Source organism: Pelecanus crispus, chromosome 2 (assembly GCF_030463565.1).
Source record: "Pelecanus crispus isolate bPelCri1 chromosome 2, bPelCri1.pri, whole genome shotgun sequence".
Taxonomy (NCBI): domain Eukaryota; kingdom Metazoa; phylum Chordata; class Aves; order Pelecaniformes; family Pelecanidae; genus Pelecanus; species Pelecanus crispus.
Genome location: NC_134644.1, coordinates 157,664,612 through 157,690,239, shown reverse-complemented (window position 1 = coordinate 157,690,239; position 25,628 = coordinate 157,664,612). Strand labels below are relative to the sequence as shown.

Sequence of the window (25,628 nt, the reverse complement as noted above, 5' to 3'; positions counted from 1 at the left end):
GGATCATCGAGTCCAACTCCTTGCTCCTCACAGAACTAAAATTAAACCATATGACTAAGACCATTGTCCAGATGCTTCTTGAACTCTGACAGGCTTGGTGACATCACCACTTCCCTGGGGAGCCTGTTCCAGTGAGCAGCTACCCTTTCAGTAAAGAACCTTTTCCTAATGTCCAGTCTGAACTTCCCCTAACACAGCTTCTTTCCACTGCCTTTTGTCCTATCACTGGTCACCAGAAAGAGGAGATCAGCACCTCCCGCTCCGCTTGACCCTATTGAGGAAGTTGTAGACTGTGATGAGGTCACCCCTCACCCTTCTCTTCTCCAAGCTGAACAAACCAAGTGGCTTCAGCTGCTGCTCGTAAGTCTTACCCTCGAGACCTTTCACCGTCTTGGTCTCCCTCCTCTGGACACACTCTAATAGTTTGATGTCCTTATATTGAGGCACCCAAAACTGCACACAATACTCAAGGTGGGGCTGCACCAGTGTGGTGTACAGTGAGACAGTCACCTCTCTTGGCCGGCTAGCTATGCTGTTGTTCTGGTTTTGGCTGGAATAGAGTTAATTTTCTTCCAAGTAGTGGGCATAGTGCTATGTTTTGGATTTATGATGAGAATAATGCTGATAACACACTGATGTTTTAGTTGTTGCTAAGTACTGCTTATGCTAGTCAAGGACATGGTTTAGTCTAGTCTACCCTTGATTGGTTAAGTGTGGACTTGGTAGTGTAGGTTAATGGTTGGACTGGATGATCTTAAAGGTCTTTTCCAACCTCAATGATTCTATGATTCTATGACTTTTCAGCTTCCCATGCTCTGCCAGGCGCACAAGAAACTGGGAGGGGGCACAGCCAGAAGAGTTGATCCAAACTGACCCAAGGGCTATTCCATACCATATGACGTCATGCTCAGTATAGAAACTGGGGGGGGTTGGCCAGGGAGCAGCGATCGCTGCTCGGGAACTGTCTGGGTATCGGTCGGCTGGTGGTGAGCAATTGCTTTGTGCATCACTTGCTTTGTATATTATTATTATTATTATTATTATTATCATCATCATCATCATCATCATCATCGTTATTATATTGTTATTATTATCATTATCATTTTACTTTATTTCAATGATTAAACTGTTCTTATCTCCACCCAGGAGTGTTTCTCACTCTTAGTCCTCCAATTCTCTCCCCCATCCCATCGGGGCAGGGGGAGTGAGCGAGCGGCTGCGTGGTGCTTAGTTGCTGGCTGGGGCTAAACCACGACAGATGTGCTTGGTGCACCTCAGGACAGAGTTGGCCCTTTTGGCTGCCAGGGCACACTGTTGACTTATATTCAACTTGCCATCAACCCAAACCCCCATATCTCTTTCCATGGTGTAAAATACAAAGTACAAAGCCAAAGTGACTTTTCAGATTGCGTCCTTTTTTGTTGTAATGAATATTGTTAATTGCGCTCACACCATTTTAAGAATAAAAAATTAACATGAGTTTCACCTTCCAGTTTTAATCTTTGTAAGTGTAGCATGGGAGAACATAAACATTACTTTGCATTTCCCACAGAAATTACACAGAATTCTAAGGATGGGTATCAACTCATTTTGCTCCCAAATTAAATAATACAGAAGGAATAGGTTTAATTTCTTCTTATTCTCAGAAACAAGGAAATTCAACACAGGAGAATTGTTATATGTAGGAGCAATCTGAAGTAACTAATTAGATGCAACAGACTTGACATCTACTCAAAGTCACTTGTTTTTTATTCTGCAGCAACAATTCAATCTGTTTGTTTGGTATTGTTTGCTGCTACATCCAGATGTTCAAACAGCAGGTTTGTTAAAGGGCAATAGCATTAGAGTTTTGAAGCAAATCAAAGACTATTTCAAGGCCTGAGCTACAGACCTTTCTTGTCTTTCCATTAAATATTGTAAGATACATCTAGTGCTGATTTTGACATCACAAAGAAGGTCATCTTCAGGGAAAAGTAAACCAATAGCTTTTCCTTGATTCCAGTCAGACTCCTTTGAATGTTGTTCTTTCTTTAAACTCTCATAGATATGCTATGCTGTCTTTTAAAAGAAAATTAATGTACCAGGAACTCTTGTTCATTTTATGTCATTCCTTTGGGCCTAAAATCATCTTTTCTGTTAGTGAGTTATTTTGGGAAAACACCAGTCTTTAATGGAATAGAATAGTCTCTTCTTGTAATAGAATAAAGGTAAAAGTCTCAACTACTTGTTACATGAGTCAACAGTGCACCCTGGAAGCAATGGTAGCTAACAGAATACTGGGCTGCATCAACAGAAGTGTAGTCAGTAAATTGAGGGAAGCAAGTATTTCCCTTTCCTCAGCTCTTAAATCTGGAATATGGCACCCAACATTGGATCTTCAGTACAAGAAAGATGCTGATAAACTATAGCAAGTTCAGGGAAAGGCAACCATGGAGCACTTGCCCTGTGAGGCGAGACTAAGAGAGATGGGCTTCTTCAGACTGGAGAAGAGACGGCTGGGGGCAGGGAGATGTCAGAGCATTCTTCAAATACCTATAAGGAGCCTAGTGAGAAGGGTCTCCATTGAGGTGAATGGCAAGACAGACATCCTAAACAAAACTAAGAGATTGCCCAGAGTGGTTGTGGATTCTCCCTTCTGAGGTCTGATTTCCTACTTGATCCTGCTTTGAGCATGTGGTTGGACTACAGCCCTCCTGAGGTCCCTCCAACCTGAATTATTTTATGATTCTACAATAAGTAACCCATAGGAAGTAATGAAAAAGTAATAATTTTCATTTTGTAGTTTAATATGAAAATTGAATGTGCATTCCTGCAGGATTTATTTCCCTGAAAACACACACAGATTTTGGAGTTGGCTTGAAGCACATCCAATTAAATGTAATTTTATTGTCAGAGAGCAGCAAGGGCTGGAAGACAAGGAACAGGAAACTGAGGGTCACTCCACACAGACTGTTCCCTCTTCAATGGGGCACAGACCCACAGGGGCTGTATATGGGGAGCAGAGCCAGGGACTGGTAACAGCATCTATTGATAGCCATGGCAACATGGCAAACAATGCACCATGGCCAGGGTACATCCAGGGATCAAAAAGAGATGGGTCCAGGGCAAGGATGGAGACAGGGTACCAGCGTAGGGATGAGAATCCTTGCAGGAGCTAAGCTCCATACAGTGTAGGGACAAGGGGTCCCTCCAGCAGACATCTGGAGACTGGCACTCCTACAGTGTTGCTGCGGCAAGGGACTGAGTCCCAGGCTGAGCTGAAATGGGACTCCTGGGCCCATGGGAAGGGATGAGGGTCCCAGGTGAAGCTGGTCAGGGCTGGTAAGGTCTATTTCTGCTCTCAGGGCCTTGATATTTATTCTATTTCAAGTTACTGAATGATATTTGTACTTTATGTACATATGTTGTCCTTTTTTGAACTGTGATAGCTGCAACAGTGTGTAGACCCTGTAGTTTCACTAGGTATCTTGTTCATGAAATCTGTAAGTAAGTGGAAATGCTCTGTTAATCTTTACTACATCATTCATTCTTTATATTTCTGAACTGATAGGTCAGAAATGCCTTCATGTGACGTTCCACAGGACTGTAACTTTAGCATTTGTAACCAGCTGACCTCTACCTTCAAAATACATCGTAAAGCATCATGAAGGAGTGTTTACACCACTAGATTAAGGCATGTAGTTTAGCTTAGAGCATTTAAGTTGGATTCCAAATTGCCCTCTGAAAACGAACTATTTTTCCCATTGATTTTGTGGAAAACACTGTCTCTTAACTTTGAGAACTAAAATAGGGACCTGACTGTGGACACCTTGATTATGTTTTCATTTCAGTAGAAAACTTTTCAAAAGAGTTCAGTGCATATCTTTGCTGTCAGAGTAGTCCTCAGAAAACCAATCAAAACAGCCCTTTATCTGCACATGCTCAGCTCTGAGACTTAAAAGTTTATGCAACTGTTTAGTTTGCTTCTTCATTGCATGTCAAAATTTTAAGCATGGTAATGTATATATAGATATTGTGTAGCATTTCAGACAATTAGAATATTATTGCACTATGGTAAATTTCTGGTTATTAAGGCATCTTCTAAATTTGATGCAATATATATTGCACCTTCTAAATTTGATGCAATAGATACTGAGTGCAAGAAAAACTCATCATATTGATATTGACAGTGACTTTCTTTTTCTTTTTAAAAATGTAATTGTACCACTTTGTCATCTGGTAAAATGAAATTAAGTGAATTATGTTTCAGATATTTTAAAATTGTCATCAAATTACACGTAATTTTTCAAGGAAGTGTAAAACACATTTCCAGCTCCTGAAAGGTTTGCAAGTTGAATGTACTACAGACCATACACAAAACAAAGGGCTAAGAGGGTATATTTCTACTTCACTTTTATAAACCTAGATTAAATGCCTAAATTACATTGCCACTACAGAATACCTTCTTGAATGTTCATTCCTCCTGGAGCAACATTAGCAATTAAATTAGTTAAATTCCATTAATTAAAGCTGTGTAAACTCAATACAGAGAATTACTTGCATATTGTCTGCTAATTTTTCTGACCAACTGCCAACTCTGAAAAAACAGACATGTGGTTAAGTGGTTATTACTATCAATAATGGACTTGTGCCTTATTCTGTTTAAACACTATTATCTTTACTCTGTAGCATGTTAGCTCCTTAAATAGATGGCACATTCTTTTAAATTTTCTTGTAAGTGTTCATCTACTTAGTCCAACAAATTATTGAGATCTTATTAGCAGAACTTATTCATCTGTGACCTGCTGTTTGGTAAACAGAAGTGTTTTAAAAAGAAAAAGAAAAAATCCCCAATTCTACTATGTAGTATAAAGTTACTCTCAATTTAAAGATTAGATTTGGGGTTTAATCTTAACTTTTTTTTTTTTTTTTCCCCCATTTAGTAATGGTCAAACATTCTGTGATTTACCTGGAGCCAAACTTATGTTGTCTCTGATCTATTTTGAGTAAGAAAGTCTCTGAAACTCATAGTACTGTCAATAGAATTCTACTGTAATATTATAGAGATCTAATTTGTAAGCGCATGACTTCACAACCTGAACCATGAAAGTAAAGAGGTTGTCAGAAAGACTGAAAGATGACAAAAGGAAACAATATCTGGTCTTATCAAAGAGCTTCAACTAGGGAGAGAGTTGTCATTGAACTGAGACTTCATGAAAAACTGAGCAGTTCAAGAAAGATAATTGGATTATTGTGAACTTGAAAGAGTGCTGAAAAGATAATAGGAATGAGAGAAGTCTACAGATTGTAGGAAAAAAAAGAACTCTTCAGCTGATTTGTTTAAATTTTAAAATAGAAAAGGAGATTTAAATCTTAGATGAGTAACTAATCTTCCAAATGAGGCTCAATCTTACAGTAATATATGGAAATGTAAAAATAATTTCTCCTATAGAAGAACCAGATGCAGTAGCTGAATAGCTTTGCAATCTGCAAAAGATACCTGTCAGCAGGATGGGAATTCCTTGTATTGATTAGAAAACTCCTTCTTAAAGAAAAGTCCTAAATTTAAATTGCCACCCTGCTTGCAAATTTAGCTAAATTCAGATTGGGCATTTATTCAAGGTCTAGACTATGTGAACCTATTAATTAACTTGCTACCAGACACTCTGTAGTGGGTATCTCTCAGTCTAGATTGTGGCAGCTGTTCCACTTGTAGAGACAATTACGTATTTATTTCATCAGGGATTGCAGTCTCTTCTATTCCAGGTGATTATTCAAAGAAGCTATAAAGTTCACTTCCTTTCTCAGCAAATTTGTATCACCCAATTAGGTACCACCCAGTTAGGTACTATTCTTCACATCTTTTTTCCCAGCTTTATTTTAAAATGCAGAAAATTATTTTCTCATTCACAAATTTGGTATTAAGAATATTATTTTTTTGCAGCAATATGGTTTTTTAGTCTATTCTGAGTTTGTTGTAATGTAATCTAAGCATTTTAAAAATATGCAGTTAAAAGTCTGTGACAGAAAAGCATTAATTCATAGGATCTGAGTAACATTACAAATGAAGAATTAAATCCTTTCTAAATTTCAAACTTTTAGATCATCTTAGAAAGAAAACGTAACATACTCAACGTATTACACAAAAAACTTTTTTACAGAGCAGTTAAAAAAATTGACTGCATTGTAAACAAACCTTTTTGCCCAACTTAAGTTTAATTCCTTATAACAGCAATATTTAACAATGTGGACCTATTGGGGATCAGATCAACAAAGAAAAATAGAAATAGTAAGTACAGGATGATAAATCATAATAAGAGAGAGATGAAGATAAACTAATATAATTAAATATTTGCATTTATAATTTAATTCTGTTGCATACTATTATAATCTATTGATTACAGTTCTTTCCTGTATGGTTCACTCTACTGAAATACAAGTTTTGTACTAGTATATATTTATGTTCACGTATTTTTCCTTCATCCAAAGAAACCAAGTACCACCTGAAACACCCTGGCTTCTCATAGCAGGAGCAAAGGCAAGATTCAGTGTTTGTGTGGTCTTATAGGCCTTATAAAAAAAGGTCTGTGTACCTACACTGGGTCTTATTTCCCATACAGCTTTACTGGTATGATTTTTGAGGAGAACCCCTGGTGGTGATTTCCATTTAAGCTTCCTGTTCTACCAAACAGGAGCAAAACAGTAGATAACTTGAAGGTTGTTCTCATCCCCAGAGCCCTTACCAGCACCTTGCTGAGGAAAAACTCTTAGGCAATACTAACTGCTCCTGATGTTTTGTGTTTTGGTTTTTTTTTTTTTTTTCCTCAGATGACCCTTTCAAATAAAGAATCTTCATACAATTTTATTGAAAAGCAAAAGAGAAAAAGAAAAGGCACAGTCCAATTAGCCATCATATTTGCTGCATTTTCGAAGCAATGTTAAGCTAGAACAACTTTATTCATTGGTGTCTCTTTCCACAGTTCAGTCCAGGGGCTCATAAACCTGTAGGTTAATGGAGATTGCAATTCAACAGCAGCTTGATGTGGATTGGATCAGTACTTTTCACTGATCAGTATTTAACTTTTTCCTGAGACTGCTAAACTGTTGCAGGCATGATGACAACTGCCAACACTCTTGCCTGATGCACTGAAACTTCCTTCCCTACTTTCTCATTAACATAGCATTGGTGTGGTGTCTTGAGCCAGCAAACTCGGAAAAAAACCTCTTAAATGCTACTATATCATATTAAGTTATTTTAAGAACATAAAAAAGTATTGTGTTTTAATTCTGCTATAAATGCAGTATTTAAATATTTTTATGAACACTGTAACATTCTAATTAATTAGTTAATAGACCCATATACAGATATGTTTTATTTTAAATAAAGCAATCCTTCTTATGGAGAAAATTTCACTGTGGTGATAGAATTTTCTCTTTTATTGTCTTTGTAGGTATTTAATTAAGCTTTGAGAATGTTGAGGTTAATTTCTTACCAGCTAATGAAAGTAAACTTTAAGAAAGTACCTATTTTTTCCAAAAGAAATTTTTACTACATTCATTAAATTCTCACTAAATCCTATTAACACTTCATATGTTCCCTTTAAAGTAGATCTATTTTAGCCTATTTTCCCTCTCCTGGAGTTTAGTGAATAAATAGGAAAAACAAAAGTGAATAAGTAGCATTTGACTATACTGACAGACGAAAAGTTAAAAATGAGAAAATGAAATAGTCATTAAAACCTTCATGAGGAACTCACTATTGAGGCTAAAAAATATGTAAGATTAGAAAAAAAGGACTCCATGTCTACACAGGCACCCCCACCCCCATCCCAAGTCTATATAGACTAGATGCAACCCAGGACACTGTAGCATTTAATTTCAGGAACAGTGATATTTTTTAAATAATCCCTGCAAGTTCTGTAACTGCCAGCTTGGCTGCCATAGAAAATCTAGAGGATTCTAGGTCACTTCTCTGTTGTGAACTGTTGAACAGAAGCTTTGATTAAAAAATGCTTCTTGTCAGCATTTCTGCTGCCTGCAACATAACAGCAGCAGCAAAACTGATAAGACACTTTTTAAATCATCAAGGAGGAATTGTGCAGGCCCTTTGAGTTTTCAAGTGCCAAGAGTCCCAGGCCTTTGGGTCCAGGGCAGACTGGAACCTTGTATTTTTAACTTCTATATTCTGCTCATGTGGATGGCAGAGGAGCTGTGATATCTGGGAGCATTTGCTCAAGCTGACAAACTTCAATAGAAGTGGACTTGTAAAAGAGATAGGATAGTGAGCTAGGAGCAGTCTTTAAAATCTTCCTCATCTTACTTTCCAACTTCCTTTTTAATTACCATTTTCCTTTACCATTTTATCTCCAGCCTGTATTTGGGCTTACCCACAAAGATGAAAATACCAATACTGACACGCAAACTTAATGACAACGCTCACACCTCTTACCAATTTGTTCATAAGCCTATTGCCTTTGCCCAACTTCTATTTCTGTGAAAAGCAGGCTTTGAGCTGGTATGCCCATATGCCCTTCCGATCCTTTCCACTAGCCCAGTGTGGTTTAGATTGCATGGAGAACTTGGGGTAGTAATTGAGATGCATCAAATAAAGCTTTCTAATACAGTAGCGAGGTAGAAATGTAAACATAGTCTGTGTGCAAAGCAATCTCCTTTTCAGGCTAAGTGGTTTATTTAGGATACACATAGCTGGAATAGCCTCTTTATAAAGGTGACTAAGGAGGAATTCTACCTATATTAGTCAGTGACAGTGATGCACACTTTGATAGGACAGTATTAGTACAATGAACCTTAAGTAAGCTGGGGAAGTGGTATTTGATATTTTAGTAGAAAAATATACCAGATAAAGCTGAAACAAAAGCCAAAATGAAGAATAAATAAACTGGTATGCTGTATGTATTCTATTTTCTGTTTGCCCTGCTTCTGGATTACAGGATTTTTCTTTTTTAATATATCTAGACACCAATCAAATTCTGCCTGTAGGTTCTGGCATAGTTGCCTACAAAGTACAACTGAGGGTAAGGGTAAAATCTACCCTCTAGTTTGGAATGACTGACCACAAGTTAGGATGACCAAATGATACCTTTTGTTTGGACAGAAAAGGTATGTTAGAATATTCAGCAGTCAGCATCATGGAAAAAACCCTTTGCTTTTATACCTCAAATTATCAGTCCTTTCACAGACTACCAAAAAAAAAGGAAATATAACCTAATGCAAACTGGCAGCTTCACAGAGCAGCTTTCCAGAGGGCCACAGGACTTAAAGTAACTTCTTGCCCTTAGTTCATTTGTGCAGCTCCCAATTACTTGAACAGCGATTCCCAGAGTCTCCTACATAGAGTCCTCTCTCAGAGAATGCCTTTCCTCCATCCACATCACGTCGTCTTCTTACAACTGCACCAAAATGAAAGACAAAACAGTAATCCCAGCTTGAGGTTTGTGAGAATAGTTCCTGGATTTTTAATTAACAAGGCTCCTGATTAGAACAGATGGAAAGACATTTATGCAGTACTCACTGAATCACTTCAGTTGTGTATATACTAGTAAACCGAATATGTCTATAGAATGGGTGCAAATCCTAGCAGATGATCATCTCTGCCATTTAGTTGTCAGAATATTTATTCCTTGGCATGTTTTCTGTTTACATCAATTAGTGCCTTGACACAATTCCCAGACAAGATGGGGGCGATTGCATGTATGGATGAGACCATCATGGTTTGGGAAAAATATTAGGACATACGTATTTTTGCCATTCCTTACCACTGGCTCTCAGAGGTACAGAATGATTGCTGACCTATTTCTTTACTATAGCATATATGTAGCCTCAACCTCCCAGGTGACATACATATAAAAGCACACCTTCTGCAGAGTTTTACCAGCTAGCTAGTTCTGTATGTTCCCATGCTCAATATCCGTATTTTTGAACTATCTTTCCTTGGCACTTAGCTTTTCCATTGTATCATATGTGGAGCTAAGATATGGCATGTAGATTTTTAGATTTGACCTTGGAAGATGGTTGTTTAAAATTTAGATAAGGCAATACAGAATTTGGCAACTTTTCAACTGTTAGGTCATCACTGGATTTATCCTCAAAACCATTCTGAAGACAACTAATTAATAATTTCAAAATGATGGCAGGAAAAAGGAAAAATTACTTTTATGATGGTTTCGCAGCATTGGAAAAAACAATCATTTCAAGACACATAGTCTTGGACAGAAGATAAAGTATCATTTATCTATCTTAAGAAAGAGGGCTTTTAAGAATTAGTTTCATGATTCAGGAACAGTCTTTAAGCACTTAGGAAAGGTGCATCTTTATCCTGGAAAAAGGGAGCAGCTACATGTCCAACTAAGAAAAAGAGTCCTTTTAAAGAAAAAGATTTTTAAGCATATGGTAGTTTTGTATATTTGAAAGTGCTTTTTGATTCATAGGTTAAGTTAATTAATATGTTTCTAGGTCATTAGAAAGCTTTGCTTTGTCTGTTAAGTTTCACATGATATCCATTAAACATAAAAGAACAAATAATTGCTGGTGTAGTGTCACAAATCAATTGAATGCTGCTTAATAATCTTAATTTCATGCAAATCACCACTACTAGTGAATGAATAATGCTTTGAGATAACCATAATTGTTTAATAAATAATCCTTTTAATTTCAAAATTTGTGTTGTTATGTATAAAGCTACCAGATGGCATCTTAAAATACATCTAACTTTGTTGATCCAAGGTTTAAAAAACCCAAGTCTTAGGATTTTCATGACATGTCACTTCTAACCTTAGACTGATTTCTCAACTCAGTCAAGGGATGACTGTTCTGGCAGACATATAAAAAGAAACTAAGTAAAACCAGAAAGAGATAAATGAATGGGATGAGGGTAAATTAGATGCTAACTGCAGAGAAACAACTGAATATTGTATTAAGCTACTACCTCCTTTTAATCTATAAAGTATATCAGGTGAAATCTGACTTAATTTGAAATTGATATAAATGCAGAATATTCCATGAGTCAGTGATGCTGTTGATATTAATTTAACCTATGCCCAGGAGCAATTGCCCCAATTTTAAATCAATAAATCTACATTATTTTAAATTTACTGCAGCACTGATGAGATCTTCACTTTACTGTTTAACGTTGTGAATAATATGAACATTATGCAGCATGTTGCAATCAGTGTCTTGAAATATATAAAGATTTGCATGATCGCTAATATTGCAAATCTCTGGCATTGCAGAAAATGAAGGAAAAAATTAAAAAAAAAAAAGGTTTGCACATTAGGACACCATGGCACCATTATTTCTCCCATCACCAAAATTACTTTTTATCATGAAAACATCACAAAATACCAACAAATATAACCAACTTCTTCTTCTTCTGCTTCTTACAGGAAAGAAGACATTGTCACTTCTTTCACCCCTGCATTTAGAGAAAGTAGACCCTGACTGCCCCTTTCCTGCCTCTGAGAGTAATTTAGGAACTTTCTGCCTAGTAGAAATAACTGCAAATTATAAAAAAGGACTAACTCTAATTAACATCAAAGAAAAAGATGGAAAGACAGACAAACAGACTATAGTAATACACTAAAAAGTTTCAGTTCTGCTGCTCCTGCAACCAGGCCCTCTTCTGCTGTGATATTATTTTACACCCTATTAAACATGCTTAGAACATGGAAGTATTTGCATGTGATAGTAGAAATAGCCCCTACATCGAGAAAAATACACTCTGCCCTCAAAATCTCCTGCTGTTGGCTCTAGAAGCCTTCATGTCTCTGGCAGCAGGACAGATAGCAAGTTGCAGTGAATATAGTTGCCCGATGATAGTGAGTGACCTAGCATCCAGACTTCGTATGTCTCAATTTATATGCAAAGTCTCTGTAGACTCCCAGAGTGCTGCTAGAAGATGCATTTGCAATAATTCTCCTTAGTAGCAATTTTTCCTTAGAGATAGCACTAAAATATGGGATTGCTAATTTATTGATATAATCTAGCAATGACAACCTTTTAAAAGAAAAATAGAAGTAGAAAACAAATTCCAAGGAAACCTTTAAAAATTTCATGACACCTTCATGCCAATGCCAATATTAAATCTAATATCAGGGCCAATTACAGTATGAGTGATTTATTCTGCCAACCTATTTTGAAATAAAAGATATTAATTTCCTAACCCAAGATACAATGCCCTGCTAATGTACTTCATTTTAAATAATATATTTTATCAGTGATTTCAGGACATTATCCTCAGTTAAAACATTTTGGAAATAGACAAATCTAGAAAAAAAATGAGCTATATCAGCTTCATGAAAAATCATTTAGTTAATTACTTAATCCAAACCAGTATATAAGTAGTGCACCATGCAGTATAAAGTGTTTTCAAAAGAAAACAATTAAATGATATTTTCAGAATGACAAAGCAATGGATTTTGATCAGAATAAATGTTTTTGAAAGCAAGACTACTGAAAGCTAAAATGTAGAGTGAGGCTAAACATCAAGTAAACTCTGAATTGAGTAAAAAGTAACTCTGAATTCTAGGAAGATGTAATTATCAATACAAATACCAAAGCACCTTTAACAAACTAAAAGCTAATTAATTTCACCAGGTAAACATTCTTCAAATGAAAATCAAAATAGTTGATGTTAATCAAAATAGTAATCTCGTTAAGAAACAGGCAAAGTCATAGATAAGAAATATTTTATGTAATGAAAAAGTTTGAGATAATCATATATCAGTGCATGAAGCATATATTGATAAAGTTAATTAACAATGCAGACTCTTATCTGAGCACTTTTCATGCATATGATATATTTAAATGGTTAATTGCATTTACTTGCCATCGTGTGCCATGGTTACATCACAACTTTTCACTTCATGCAATGCTTCTTCAGAACTACCTTTGCAGGTGATTTTTTAAAAAATTTTGTTTAGGTTATTTGTAGTGTTTGTATTCAATATTTAACTTCAGGAATAGCTTTCCTTCAAAATATTGCACAGTGGATTACTTACCATTTTTTAGTTGTATTTATTAAAGGTGCCTGATATTTTCTGTTGGTTATAATGTTAAAGTTTAAGTTTAAACAGAATTTTTTCCATTTTCCATTTTCTAATTTTTTACATTTTTATGAGAAAGTTTTTTCTTCCTATCTGAAAGCTTTGAAAGGTTTTATACGCTCTGTACACTTTCAGAGATGATCTTGAAAATTTGGCAAGGTAAAGTTTGTGCTTTTTATTCCTTTGTCTAACTATGGCTGTCATACTGAAAAACTGTAGATAGCTCAGGCTTAGTGATACTGTCTGGGAAACAGGGAAACGCTTTAACCTCTCGGACACTGTGGTTATGAAAAGGCCCATGTCACCTCCAGATCACCTACTGTTACCAGACAGGGACTGGACCTTTCCAAACTATTGGAATGAAAGTTCTATGCTTTTATGGTAAAGGCTTCTCACTGCTTCCCTGAGCTGAGTTAGACCAAACACTGGAGCTGAGATGAGGGGACCTGTCTTTCCTCGGGCCCCAAGGATTCTGCTGCTGACACCAAGTGAAGGACACATTTTTCCAGAGCAGCCATGACACAGTGCAAGGACGATACCTGTTCTGACTGTGAGATAGAACTTCTGGAGTGAAGGAGGATGCAGTTGCACAAACTAATTCTTATCTCTTACAGAAGCTGGAAGATGACTGGTAAAATGAGAAGGAATAGAATAATAAGCTTCTTTTGATGGGCTTTCTTGAAAATTATATTTTTCTTTGTCAATCACTACTTCTTTGTGCCTCATGTAGCTTAAAAATAATTCTTCTTTCATAATTCTATATTTTGTTTTCTTGAAAATTATGAAATTCATGCCTAATGTGTAAAATTTACAACTGAATAAAAATTTTACTTTTCCTTCAGTAATTTTAGTTACCACCTATAAAATCATTAGATACTAAAATATCTGCCACAGTTTCAAAGGCAGCTGGGTAATGCCTGTCATCTACTTACTGTACAATTAGCACTACAGATCTTAACCAGTCATTAAATAAGCAGCACCCTCCTTGAGAAATTAAGATATCAAAGGTCTTTAGAAAAAATCCACTATATGAGCACTCCAGACAAGCCAGTAATTGTGTCACCATCCTTCACTGTATATCTCGGAAACTCTTAACTCAGATAATTTCAAATCATCTAAAATGATCTGAAGCTAGTGTGGTTTTCACAGCAGAAAATAGATAACCAGAAAGAATAATATGAGAAACAGCTGATATGAACATATGTATGTATGGATTTGTTTCATAAATTAGATTTTTTTTTTATTGTTCTTTTTACAGATGATATCTTGTTGGAAAAAAAAGTTCTAGCTGGTTAATGTTCAAAAGGAAAGCTTGTGCTGTGAAGCACGTCTGTTATATACTCCACATACTATGTATGCATATTTCAGTTGCTAAGGGTAGGTAGATGTTTAAATGAAAACATTCTTTCTTAAACTGCAAGCAATCAGGATCCCATGAATTAAAGAATTTTAAGTTGTAGAAATATGAAAAAGATATTAATTACATTGTCAAGTGAAGATGATGTAATCATCAACAGGTCTTTCAAACGGATCCAGTATTAACCAGGACTAAAATTTATAGAATGGATCCATTATCAATCAGGAGTGAATGACATTTAGGAAAGGTTTTTACTAGGAATTGAAGTGATGTAGTTTGATTTCTGAACTTGATATATAGATCGCTATGTATTTGAGGTTGCCTTGACATCCATTTCTAACCCTTTGTTAAAAACTTGCCCATTAGTCCAATTCTGAGGTGAAAAGGACCACTTCAGTGTCATTTGATACTCTGACATGTAAAAATTGAAAATAATTGTAGGTATAAATAATAACTGGCATTTCTGGACACAGCTGATACTTTGAATTTGAGTTAAGGCTATGAGACAGAGGACTGTAATGCTGAAAACAACACTGACTTTTGAAGAGCAAGCAGAATTTCATGCAGTTGATGATGCAATCAAATTCATGAGGGGTTCTGTGGATTGTTTTCCATTTTATCACCATCACCAGACTGATCTCAGTAAAAACTGAAGTAGAAAGCAGAGCAGAGAAATGAATATACTTTTCCAAGACAAATGATTATACTAAAGTTTGGCTTTGCATAACCGAAAGTACATTTAACTTGTCTATTCCCAGAAAACAAACTACATCTGAGACATTTTCTCTTATCTTTAAGATTAAAATAAATATCTAAATACAATCCCTGTAAACAAATACATAGAAATATAGGAAATAATAATAATAAAAAGTTTTATTTCTTTGTTTAGTCATAAAAATCACAAAAATCTTCATCAGCAAGAACAGTAAGTCATTAGTCATCTGGAGCTTGAGTATCTGTTCACATAGTTAAGGTTTTGTTCAAACACAACTAAATAACACAAAGGTTTTAGTAACTAAGTAATCCCATAAATTTTAATATTGAAGGAGAAGGCAGCAGTGTAGCAATGCCAATATCATCCTTCATGAAACAGCTGCTAAGGAGTTGTAACCCCTGATTTTAGTAGATCACTATGTGTTTCAAAACATGTTTTGTTTCACAAAGCAAATAAAAAACTGTAAACAAGTAAGGATTTTTATTCCCTACTCTCAATCTAATTTTTGATATGTTACAGAATTAAAGTACAACAGTTAGCCCTGAAGCTTTCTCAATTGTATTGAAAAATGCTTTTTAAAGCTGTGAATGAGGGGGATCACAATATAAATTTGACATGCTAATCTCTAATTTATCTGCAGATTGTAGATCTGATTAATTTAGGTTTTGTTATCTTTTTCCAGTAGCCAACATTATCATAACAGTAGATTTTATACTTAAATCCTCTTGTAAAAATAACATAGGAAAGTAGAAATACACATACTCATTCCAGTTAAGAGATTATACATTTGTTTCTTATGTCCCAGCATATTGCCAGTATCTTTGTGCAAAGGTTGCTAATGTAAGAGAAGGCAGAGCATTACATAAGTGAGAGATTTAAAATGGAATAAACTACTTCAGAAACAGAAAGCCATAAAAGTATACTCAAAAGCTGCAGTTTATATAAACATACTAATCTAACTAAGAGTTAATAACTCATTTTTCACTGTTCTTAATATAACAGATACATAGAGGAAAGAAAATGTCATAATGAAGACTTGCTTGATTTTCCTTGAAACAAGGTAGACACTACAGAAATCACATCAACACTGTAGTCCTGTCTAGGTAGTGTCATATGTCTGTTAATAAATATTTGATTAGGTATAATTGATAAAGAAGAAAAGTTTTTCAGGATTTCCAGATGCTCATATAGTAATATGTATTAGTTAGTTGAGTCATCATTAACATCCAGAAAGTTCACTGCCAAAGTTATTGCAAATGAATGCTGGGTTGAGCATTCAGGGTGCTGAGACCCAGACTAAGAAGTCTGGACATCCATAAATTTCCTTGCCCCCCACTCCATCCTTTTTTTCCCTTACAGCCTTCTATTTACATTTAGCCAGTACATTAGTACCGTAAACATCTCATAACCAAGTCAACATTCATTGCAAAAGTGCTCCAATTGTCACAAATATATTTGATGAAAATAGACCTTTTCCCTGAAAGAAAACACATCCTTCTAATCTTGTTGAGAAATAAAGTAAAAAATGGATCTTTCTCCTCATTTTTCTTGTTCACCTCTATTTTGCAGGGGAAAAAGGAGGGCAAATCAAACTGAAATGTTCATCTGTTCATTAGCATCTTTCCACCAAAAATGGAAAATTAATGCTGAAAATATTTTTTTGTCCACCAATTGACATTTATAATTTTTTTTCTCCTTATACATTAAAGTAGAATTCTGTACCACATGATTGAACATGTCAGATATAGACCTGAGGATACATTTCTGCGTATTGCTTACCATTTCACACTGTGCTAACAGCCTACTTGTATAACATATATTTCTTTGACACTGTGTAGCTCTTCTAACATCCAATCTGTCACTCTTTAAAGAAGTTTCGCAAAGTTCTCTATAAGATATATGATCTTTCAGTGAGTTAGCATAGCAACAAACACTTCATAAGCTCTGTCAAACAGTGATTTGTGCAGGACTGCAGCACACTATTAAACTTATCTTTTCCTAGAACATTTTTCTTTTTCCCAATACAAGCAGAAAATATTGAAAATATTTAAAAGTAGAAGCCAAAGGAGTGTTGTTCAAGTAGTTTCTCAATATAGAAATACCAGTAAGTTCAGCAACATGACTTGCATGGCTGTTTCAGTATTAACCTGTCATGTAGAGATAACCAGAGAAACAGTGGCCTACACAGATGTTTAATGAGAAGTTAATTAAAATCTTGAGTTATTCTAATGATAAACCTTTCTCTCTCCTCAAATTATAACCATTTCTACTCATTCTAATAATAGATCAGTCAAGAGAGGAAAGACCCACAGCAGGTAACCTGAAGGGATGGGGATAAAAGTAGCTGTTATTTTGGCTGCTAACATGATTTGAGGGAAGGCTGACTATATAAGCTCAAGCTTATATTGGTTAAAAAAGGAGTCTTTGAAGGAAGAAAGTTAATATGTCTGTGTCACATAAATTACTTTGCAGATGCTCTCCAACGCTTTATCTATAAAATAAGGTTAAATGCCTTTTACTGCTTATGTCTCAAACAGAATTATTTTGATGCAGGAATAAGAAAGTTATTCTGTTCTCTGTTCTGTTCTCTGCTCCTGTAGGACTCAGACTCGAAATTACTAATAGCCCTTTCTGATTTTAAAACTTCTACCTCTGGAAAAAAAAAAAAAAAGATACCCATAACAGTCCATAACCCAGAGGCAATAGTGTACTGAATCATGTGCATTACTATATTATTTACTTTTTCACTATTAGAAAGAAAAAAAAAAATTGTAATTAAGCACTTTTCACCAAGCCCCACAAAGGATAGCTTACATATAGCTGTTCTCCCTATGCCAAATGATACTTGGTTATAGAATAATGTTGGTATATATTGAACTTGAAAGCTCTTTCATTTTGCAGACATTTTAAATCATTCCTGCATAAGGAAATAATATGTTTCATCAGAAAATACACTACATTCATTCTTCCATGCTCGAGAATTCTGAAAATGTTTTCCCAAATGTGCCAGGGAACTTGCCTCCAGCATAAGGCAAAGCACACAAATCTTGAGGCGCTGGATATGTTCTCTAAGAAATGCACATGCCCATGTAGTGAAGGTGATTATAGAATGCTAAATACCAACACAGATGTTAATTCTTGCAAAAGGAAAATGATAGCATGACACTGAAATAAAATAACAATTACAGATACTGCTTCTGAAGTGAAGGACATCTAGGAATTCTTACTAAAAGTGAAAAGGAAAGGTGGAGTAGATGGGAAAAGCAGACTTAATGCTTTTGTGTTTGGAGTAGAATGTGCTTTTCCTCCCATGTGGAAAGCTGACTGTTTTGGAAGGTACAATATTGTGGGTGCACAGCTCAGCACTGAGTTATAAACCAAAGTTTTATGGAATATAAGTTATTCAAAGGTTTTGTGCTTGCTCTTGATGAATGGCCTGTTGCAGATGTTTATTCACATTATTATTCCTCATTTGATCACATTGTCTTTCCTGGTTAATGAATCATCATATAAGTAATTTGGACAGGATCAGTAATGTTGTATTACTTCACCTTATGCAACAGAGTCATTAGGCCATAATGCAATTCAGCACTGTGAAATTATCAGGGCAAGTACCATTAAAAGCAGAATCATGCATATATTCTTGACCCAGTATTTTAAAATGTTCTCATGTCTGGACATTTTTAATGAAATATTCATATAATACCTGAGATGAATATTAACCAAAGAGACCTTTTCTAATAAAAAGGACTTTGAATATTAACCAAAGAGACCTTTTCTAATAAAAAGGACTTTACTAGGTAGCCATCTGCTTCTGACCTTAAAAGTAAGATTGTGGTTAGAAAAATGACTATAAGAATAGCACTTTATTATGCAAGATCTGAATTTTTGATGCATTTATGAGTCATATCATAAACACTGAGAAAAATGAGCAAAATAAGCCAGTTTTACTGCTATTAGTTGTACGCTTTTAATTATAAACTTTCTCTTGCCTAATATATCAGCAGTGTTTTCAGCTACATTCTGAATGTAGGATCCTTGAGTATAGTTTCATGTAAAGAGAAGGGATTACACTTCCATCCTGACATGGAGCAGAGATTTTATTTCAGCATTTTGATAAAAATATTTTGATTCGTAATAAGACATGTTACATTTGAGAATGTAATATTTTACTTTACAATTATTTATACACTACCACAAATTCACACTCTTGAGAATATGAATACGTATTAATGACAGCTATGCAATATAATAAAACATGGCTCACTGAATAAGCTGTATCATATCCATACATAGTCTGAAAGATGTGCTGGTGCATCATGAAGCACTCATGAAAATACTTTAGAAGGAAGCTTGATTTAAGGTTTTTAAATTTCACCTGATGTGCTGTGACCTTGAGACACATAAAAGCTAAAAAGTTTGTGTTTTCTAAAGAAGATGTTCTGTTGAAAGGATATGATAAGAACATTCAGAAAAGTAAATACAGCAATCTAGTCTTGACTAAACAAAGGGACTGACTAACTACTACATATCCTACCTATTGAGCAGTAGTCTCAACCTGCCAGTTGAGATTCATTATGAAATACAAAAAAGAAACCATCTCATGATGTCCCAGAAGGCTGATTATGACCCCTTGCCATCCAATACAGTAAGGACATTAATTTTACCAAGAAATAGTGGTGCTGAAAAAACAACTGTGATACAGATTTTGGAGGGAACAATGATTCAATCTTCTAAAGGAAAATTCTAAACTTTAAAACTTTCTAAATTAAAACAAAATTAAAGAATTAAGGCCCACCTTTCTTTTGTCAAAATGGCTAAACCAGACACATTTAGAAAATAACTACAGTGATGTATCTCTAACTTTGTAAACATGCTTTCTGTAAACAATGCTGTTAAGAAATCCTTCATACCATCAATAATAGTGGAAACCAGACTGAAATTTCACTGTAAGAGACAGCATGTCCTTTGAGAAAAAGAAGCAGGTAGTCAATGAAGTGATCCAATTGCATCAAACATTTGTACTTCTAACAGGGCACTACAATGTCTCCTATGAGTAATTCTATATATAAACATATATATACCAACACATACATATACCAAGCATATGTAATATATATATAAAAATTGGAATTTTATGTTGCCACTGATATATATGGAAGGAAATGTTTGTTACTCTGCCAGATCATACAACAGCTCTGAACGTTTCAGGTGTCACCTAGTGCCCTGTTCTCATGTGTAGAAGTCACTTTATGAGGAGAAAACTGGTTTTCTTTGTGCCCTTTTATGCCACTATCTAATGATATGTCCATGATACATCCCATATCCACATCTTATACTTTAAATTCCAGTTTTAAACCATGAGCGATCCACTGTAGCAGAAATAATTTTTCTCTTTTTGTTTTAAATCAAGTTGAAAAGCTCAATACCAGAAGTTCTCTGCCTTCAATGTTCAGACACAATTTGTGAAGAAGGCCTGTGGCGGGGAAACCTTGGCTAAGTCAGACATGAGGCATGGTTGATTAGCCATTGTGGTGGGCTGAGCTTGGCTGGATGCCAGGTGCCACCAAGCTGCTCTATCACTCCCTTCCTCAGCAGGACATAGCCGGGGAAGAAAATGAGATGGAAAAAACCCCTCATGGGTCAAGATAAAGGCGGTTTAATAAAAGCAAAAGCAAAGGCCGTGTGCAGAAGCAAGAGGAAAACAGATTTGATTCTCTACTTCCCATCAGCAGGTCATGTCCAGCCACTTCCCGGTAGGCAGGGTTTCAGTACGCGTAGTGGTATGACAAACATCATACATAACGAATGCCCCCCCTTCCTCCTCCTTTCTCTTAGCTTTTATTGCTGAGCTGATGTCATATGGTATGGAATATCCTTTTGGTCAGTTTGGGTCAGCTGTCCTGGCTATGTCTCCTCCCAAGATCTTGCCCACTCCCAGCCTACTGGTGAGGGAGGGGAAAAGCTTGAGCGACAGCCTTGATGCTGTGCAAGCACTGCTCAGCACTACCCAAAGCACTGGTGTGTTATCAACACCTGTCTGGCTACCAATACAAAGCAAAGCACTATGAGGGCTGCTATGGGGAAAACTAACTCCATCTCAACCAGACCCAATACATTCATGGACATGCATGTGTGTCCTCAGACTATATGCTGGTCAGTTCAGATGACCTTTCCTAACAGGAAGCTGGAAGAGAAGTTGCATACTTTCTTTTTAAGACTAGCCAGTCTCTAGTTTATAATCATTTAAACCATAAATCTTTTAGATTAACCTTTATAACAGTTTAAGAGTCATTTCACTAATTAGCAATGCCGATCAGTGTTTGTGTCAACTCTTACATTTCTTAAGTCTCCTTAAGAAGTCCCAGTACTTTCAGTGTTCCTATCATCTTGAATATAAAGGTTATACATCTTCCTAATATTTGTGTTATGCCTTGCAAAATGGAACCCTAATTTCAGTAAGAATCTAGATATGACAGTACATCAAATATATAAAATAAATGAAATCCATTGATATATGTATCTATTCTTGTCTGTGAAATTTGTATGGAGACACTGTCTATATGTTACTACACAACTTGTTTATGTTATGAGATCCTCCTTCAGTAGGTAAACTGTCTTTTCCTAAGTTCAGTTAGCTTTTTATATCTTTGGTTACTGTAAATTCTCCAGGTAAGGATAGCCAGTGAGGAAAAATGCAACATTTAGGAGGTACCTAGCATAAGGCAAAATAAGGTGAGGCACTGAGGCAACAGTGGAATGAAAATAAATAATACTATGAGATATTTCTTACCATAACAATTCAGAAATTGAAGATGAAACTCTTTTGTATAACTCTAAAAGGCATAGTAAGAAATACATTGCAGAAGGAATAGTGATATGGTACAGGGTTTAGGATTACTTTTTATTTTAGATTGTCCTGGGTTCTGAAACAATCTTCGCTCTGTAACTACAATAGCTTCTTCCCAGCTGCCTACAGAATACAGCTATGCCAAAAAAAGTGCTCAGAAACACTGCAGTCTAAATGGAACAATCCTGTTATGACATATATGGACATACCTACACAGATATTGCATGGCAGAGAGGGTGCATCTGTCTGGGCTTCATCCATCTGGGAAGCTGAACAACCACTACATGTGGCTGATACTTAGGCTTTGGACTATACTGACAGGGCTGAATACTTTCAGAGCAGTGTGAATGGAGCAATCTCTGCCACACTAGGAACTCTACACCCATCCTAAAACTTCACGTAGTCTCCAGTGGTCTTTCTCAGTCTGTGCACTATGTGAATTTACCTTCCAGCCATACTCAGGGTTTAACTGGTGCCCTCAGCAGCTGTACAGGAATTTACTGCAGGTAAAGCTTTAAGTGAAGTCAAGAAAAGGCAAATAAAGGTGGCTGGTGCTGTTAAATGTACAGCTCTCCTAGCTAATTATTTGGTCTTTACCTGTTTGTCATTCCCTTCAGGTAACACTTTAGAAGTGTGTCTGTTAGGGAAATGTCAGATTTAACCATGTCTACTGAAGCTTATAGTCATCTTTCTGTTGAGTTCACATGGTGCTGGATTATGCTGTCATGGTAAAAATAGTGACTACTGTTGTCTTTTTGCATGGTCTTTCAGCTCTCTAGTGCTGTTCTGTGTCTTCAGCTGATTTAAACTGATATTCCGAACGGTGTATTGCATGTGAAGGGAATGTATTGCAAACCCTGGACCATTTCTTGTATGACATTTGTCATGCTCACTGTATCAATGTTACTACAGTATTACAATTGCCACTTGTTTCCTTCACAGATCCTGGAGGGGTTTTTTGCTGTACTTTTTGTTGTTGTTGTTCTCTTGTTTGTAGAATAATTATGTTTATGCAGTTCTAATTTACTTAATGTTGAAGCAGGTTTGTTCCTATAAAAATAACATAGTGACTTTAATGCTATAAATAGAAACATTCTTGTGTTACTTGCAAAGAAGGCAAATACAGTGATTTTTCAATGTACTTAGAACCAAAATCAAACTCAATATAAAAATCTACATTTAAAGTTCCCCCAGGACACAGTTTTAAAAGACACCCTTATACTCATCAGTGGCTTTAGTTCAGGTAGCCAAGTTCCTCTGTCATTTTTTGGCATGAAAATAATTTCAAAGGGAAGAATAAAGCAAAATTGTGTCATTCATTAAAAAATAGGTAAGAAACTATGCAATGTAATTAGCTGTATTATCTTTAGTGAACAGTAGAGACCCTCAGTGAGGTTACTATTACAAAGATATCCATCTATCAAGAAAGAGCAATTAAGAACAGGAGAAGAAAAAACATGTTTTACCTTGTTTTCCTTTAGGGGAAAAAAAAAAAAAAATCATCTTTCTCACACTTCCTCTTGCCTACCTATTTATAGATAGATACCAGAATATGACAGTCTCTTCTGATTGACCCACATAAAATGTGGGTCAAACACAAAAAGCAAAAGCAAAACTTCAGAGGAGCTTTGGCTGTTAGACAAACTGTTATTTCTACTACTGCTGTAAACAAAGGTGAATTTCAGAATACTGACTCTTCATTCTGCACTTGTATCTTGAGGTTAGAGATCTGTTGGAATCAAGACATAACCACTTCTATTGTTGAATTACTACAAAGGAGAGACGTGGATTTTGGGGGAGGGGATTTTTTTATTTAATCTCCGTTTTAATGAATCTGTGTTGCTCATGGTAGATCTTTCAAAGCATTCATTTACAATGTCTCTTTCTTTGCTCTCTGAACCATACATATTTGTGCAGTTAAATTGCCACTTAGATATTAAGTTTTTATTTTTTTCCTTCACTGCCCTGATATTGCCTACTCCAAATTTTTCTTGTGGTGTCCCTCACTCTGTAAACTCAAGCAGGACAGGTACATATATGTATATTTCAATATGTGTGTTGGAAGACAATGATATTTCTATACTCATCAGTTAATTTTTCTATTCCTTTTAGATCTAAATCTAGACCATGCTTACTCATATATTCAGAGCAATATGAATGAGGACAAAATAGAAAATAAAGTAAACAAAATATTATGAGGTAGAAACTATGCATCTAAGTTACTGTTTTAGTTTATCAAACCTTTGGACAACTATGTGCAACTAAAATAAACCATTACAAGATTTGATATAGGTGAATTTTGGACAACTGAATCTCAGGCTACTTGATATTGTTACAAATGTATCATCTTTCCTAATATTTGAGACCCTTGGAATTTATAGCACATGTTATATCCACATACATACTACACACAGCACTTCTGAAATCAGTCTTGAGTCTTCAATGCCAAAGCATTTCTTGCTTGTCAATAAGACAAACTATATATGTATTACTTTTCCAAGGGATATCTGTGTACAGCCATGTTCTAGTATTTCCAGTTACACCAAGTCCTGTCCCAAAAGACAGCTGGAGCGGTCCCTAGAACAGTCTATTCCCTGGACCGTACTCAGGTTTGTCTGGCAGAGCAATTACTGTTTGGAATAGCAGACATGAAGTGAACAAGCAGCCCAGCACTAGTGCCATGCAGTAATACAGGGACACATCCAAACTGACAGTGCAGGGATACCAGGACTATTCAATTTTGAAAGTAAGAAATGAAACAAATATTAGCTTCTATTGGGATATTTCATAGGTTCTTCAATGAGTACTCATGAAGATATACATTTGATATTGACGATGTTTCTCACTTCAAGTTGTGAAAAATGGGATCATAATGATTTGTAATAGCTGTGAACAAAAACTGTGACAAAGATATGGATCAACCCTTTAAAAAAAGACAAAATTCTGTATGTTCCTAAATTTCTAATATCAGGTTTAGTGTGTGAAGAACATTAATCTTCAGCAGAGAAAATACAAATAGTTTCCACTGAGCTGAATGCAATGCAATGATAAGACAAATGCATTTTTTACTGGAATATTTGCAAATACTTCTTCTGGATATTTGGACATCAAATTATAAACTTCATGCTTAAACAGTTTAGAGAGGACAGGTGATACTCTTGATTTTATAAATAACATAAAAGAAAAAATTCCAGACTTAAAATCTGAATAAAAAGAAAGTAAATTTGAAATTTCCATATCTGGTTATGACTTGGTTCTCCTTGAGTGAATGAGGAAGACAGAGTCTCAACTTCTGCCAGCCTTGTTTTTGAAAGTATTGTCACAAAGAAATTATATTTAACATGATTTAATTTGAATAAGATATTAATTAGTATCTATAAGTGGCTGAATTTCTGCTAATCAAACTCTTTAAAGGAACATGTCCATTCCTGTTAAGCAGAACTCTCTGAGGCATATTTTAGCCACAGTCTTTGAACTGAATTTCCATTGAAGTTAATAGGAATTAATAAAATAGAGACTTACTGAAAAACATTGAAGAGTATTTTGATCTCAGTGTTTTATCATCGTGTAAAAAAAAAATAGAGGAAAAATAAGTTCATATGTGCCTTGCTTACAGGTGGAATATTGATTATTACAGGAATATTGATTTTAAAAAGCATTTTGGTT

General features: G+C 35.5%; 1 protein-coding gene across 3 annotated transcripts in view; it reads left to right on the top strand.

Moving 5' to 3' along the window:
* CSMD3 (CUB and Sushi multiple domains 3) overlaps window positions 1-25,628 on the top strand; it is a 760,009-nt gene that overhangs the window by 140,822 nt on the left and 593,559 nt on the right. The window lies entirely within an intron of this gene.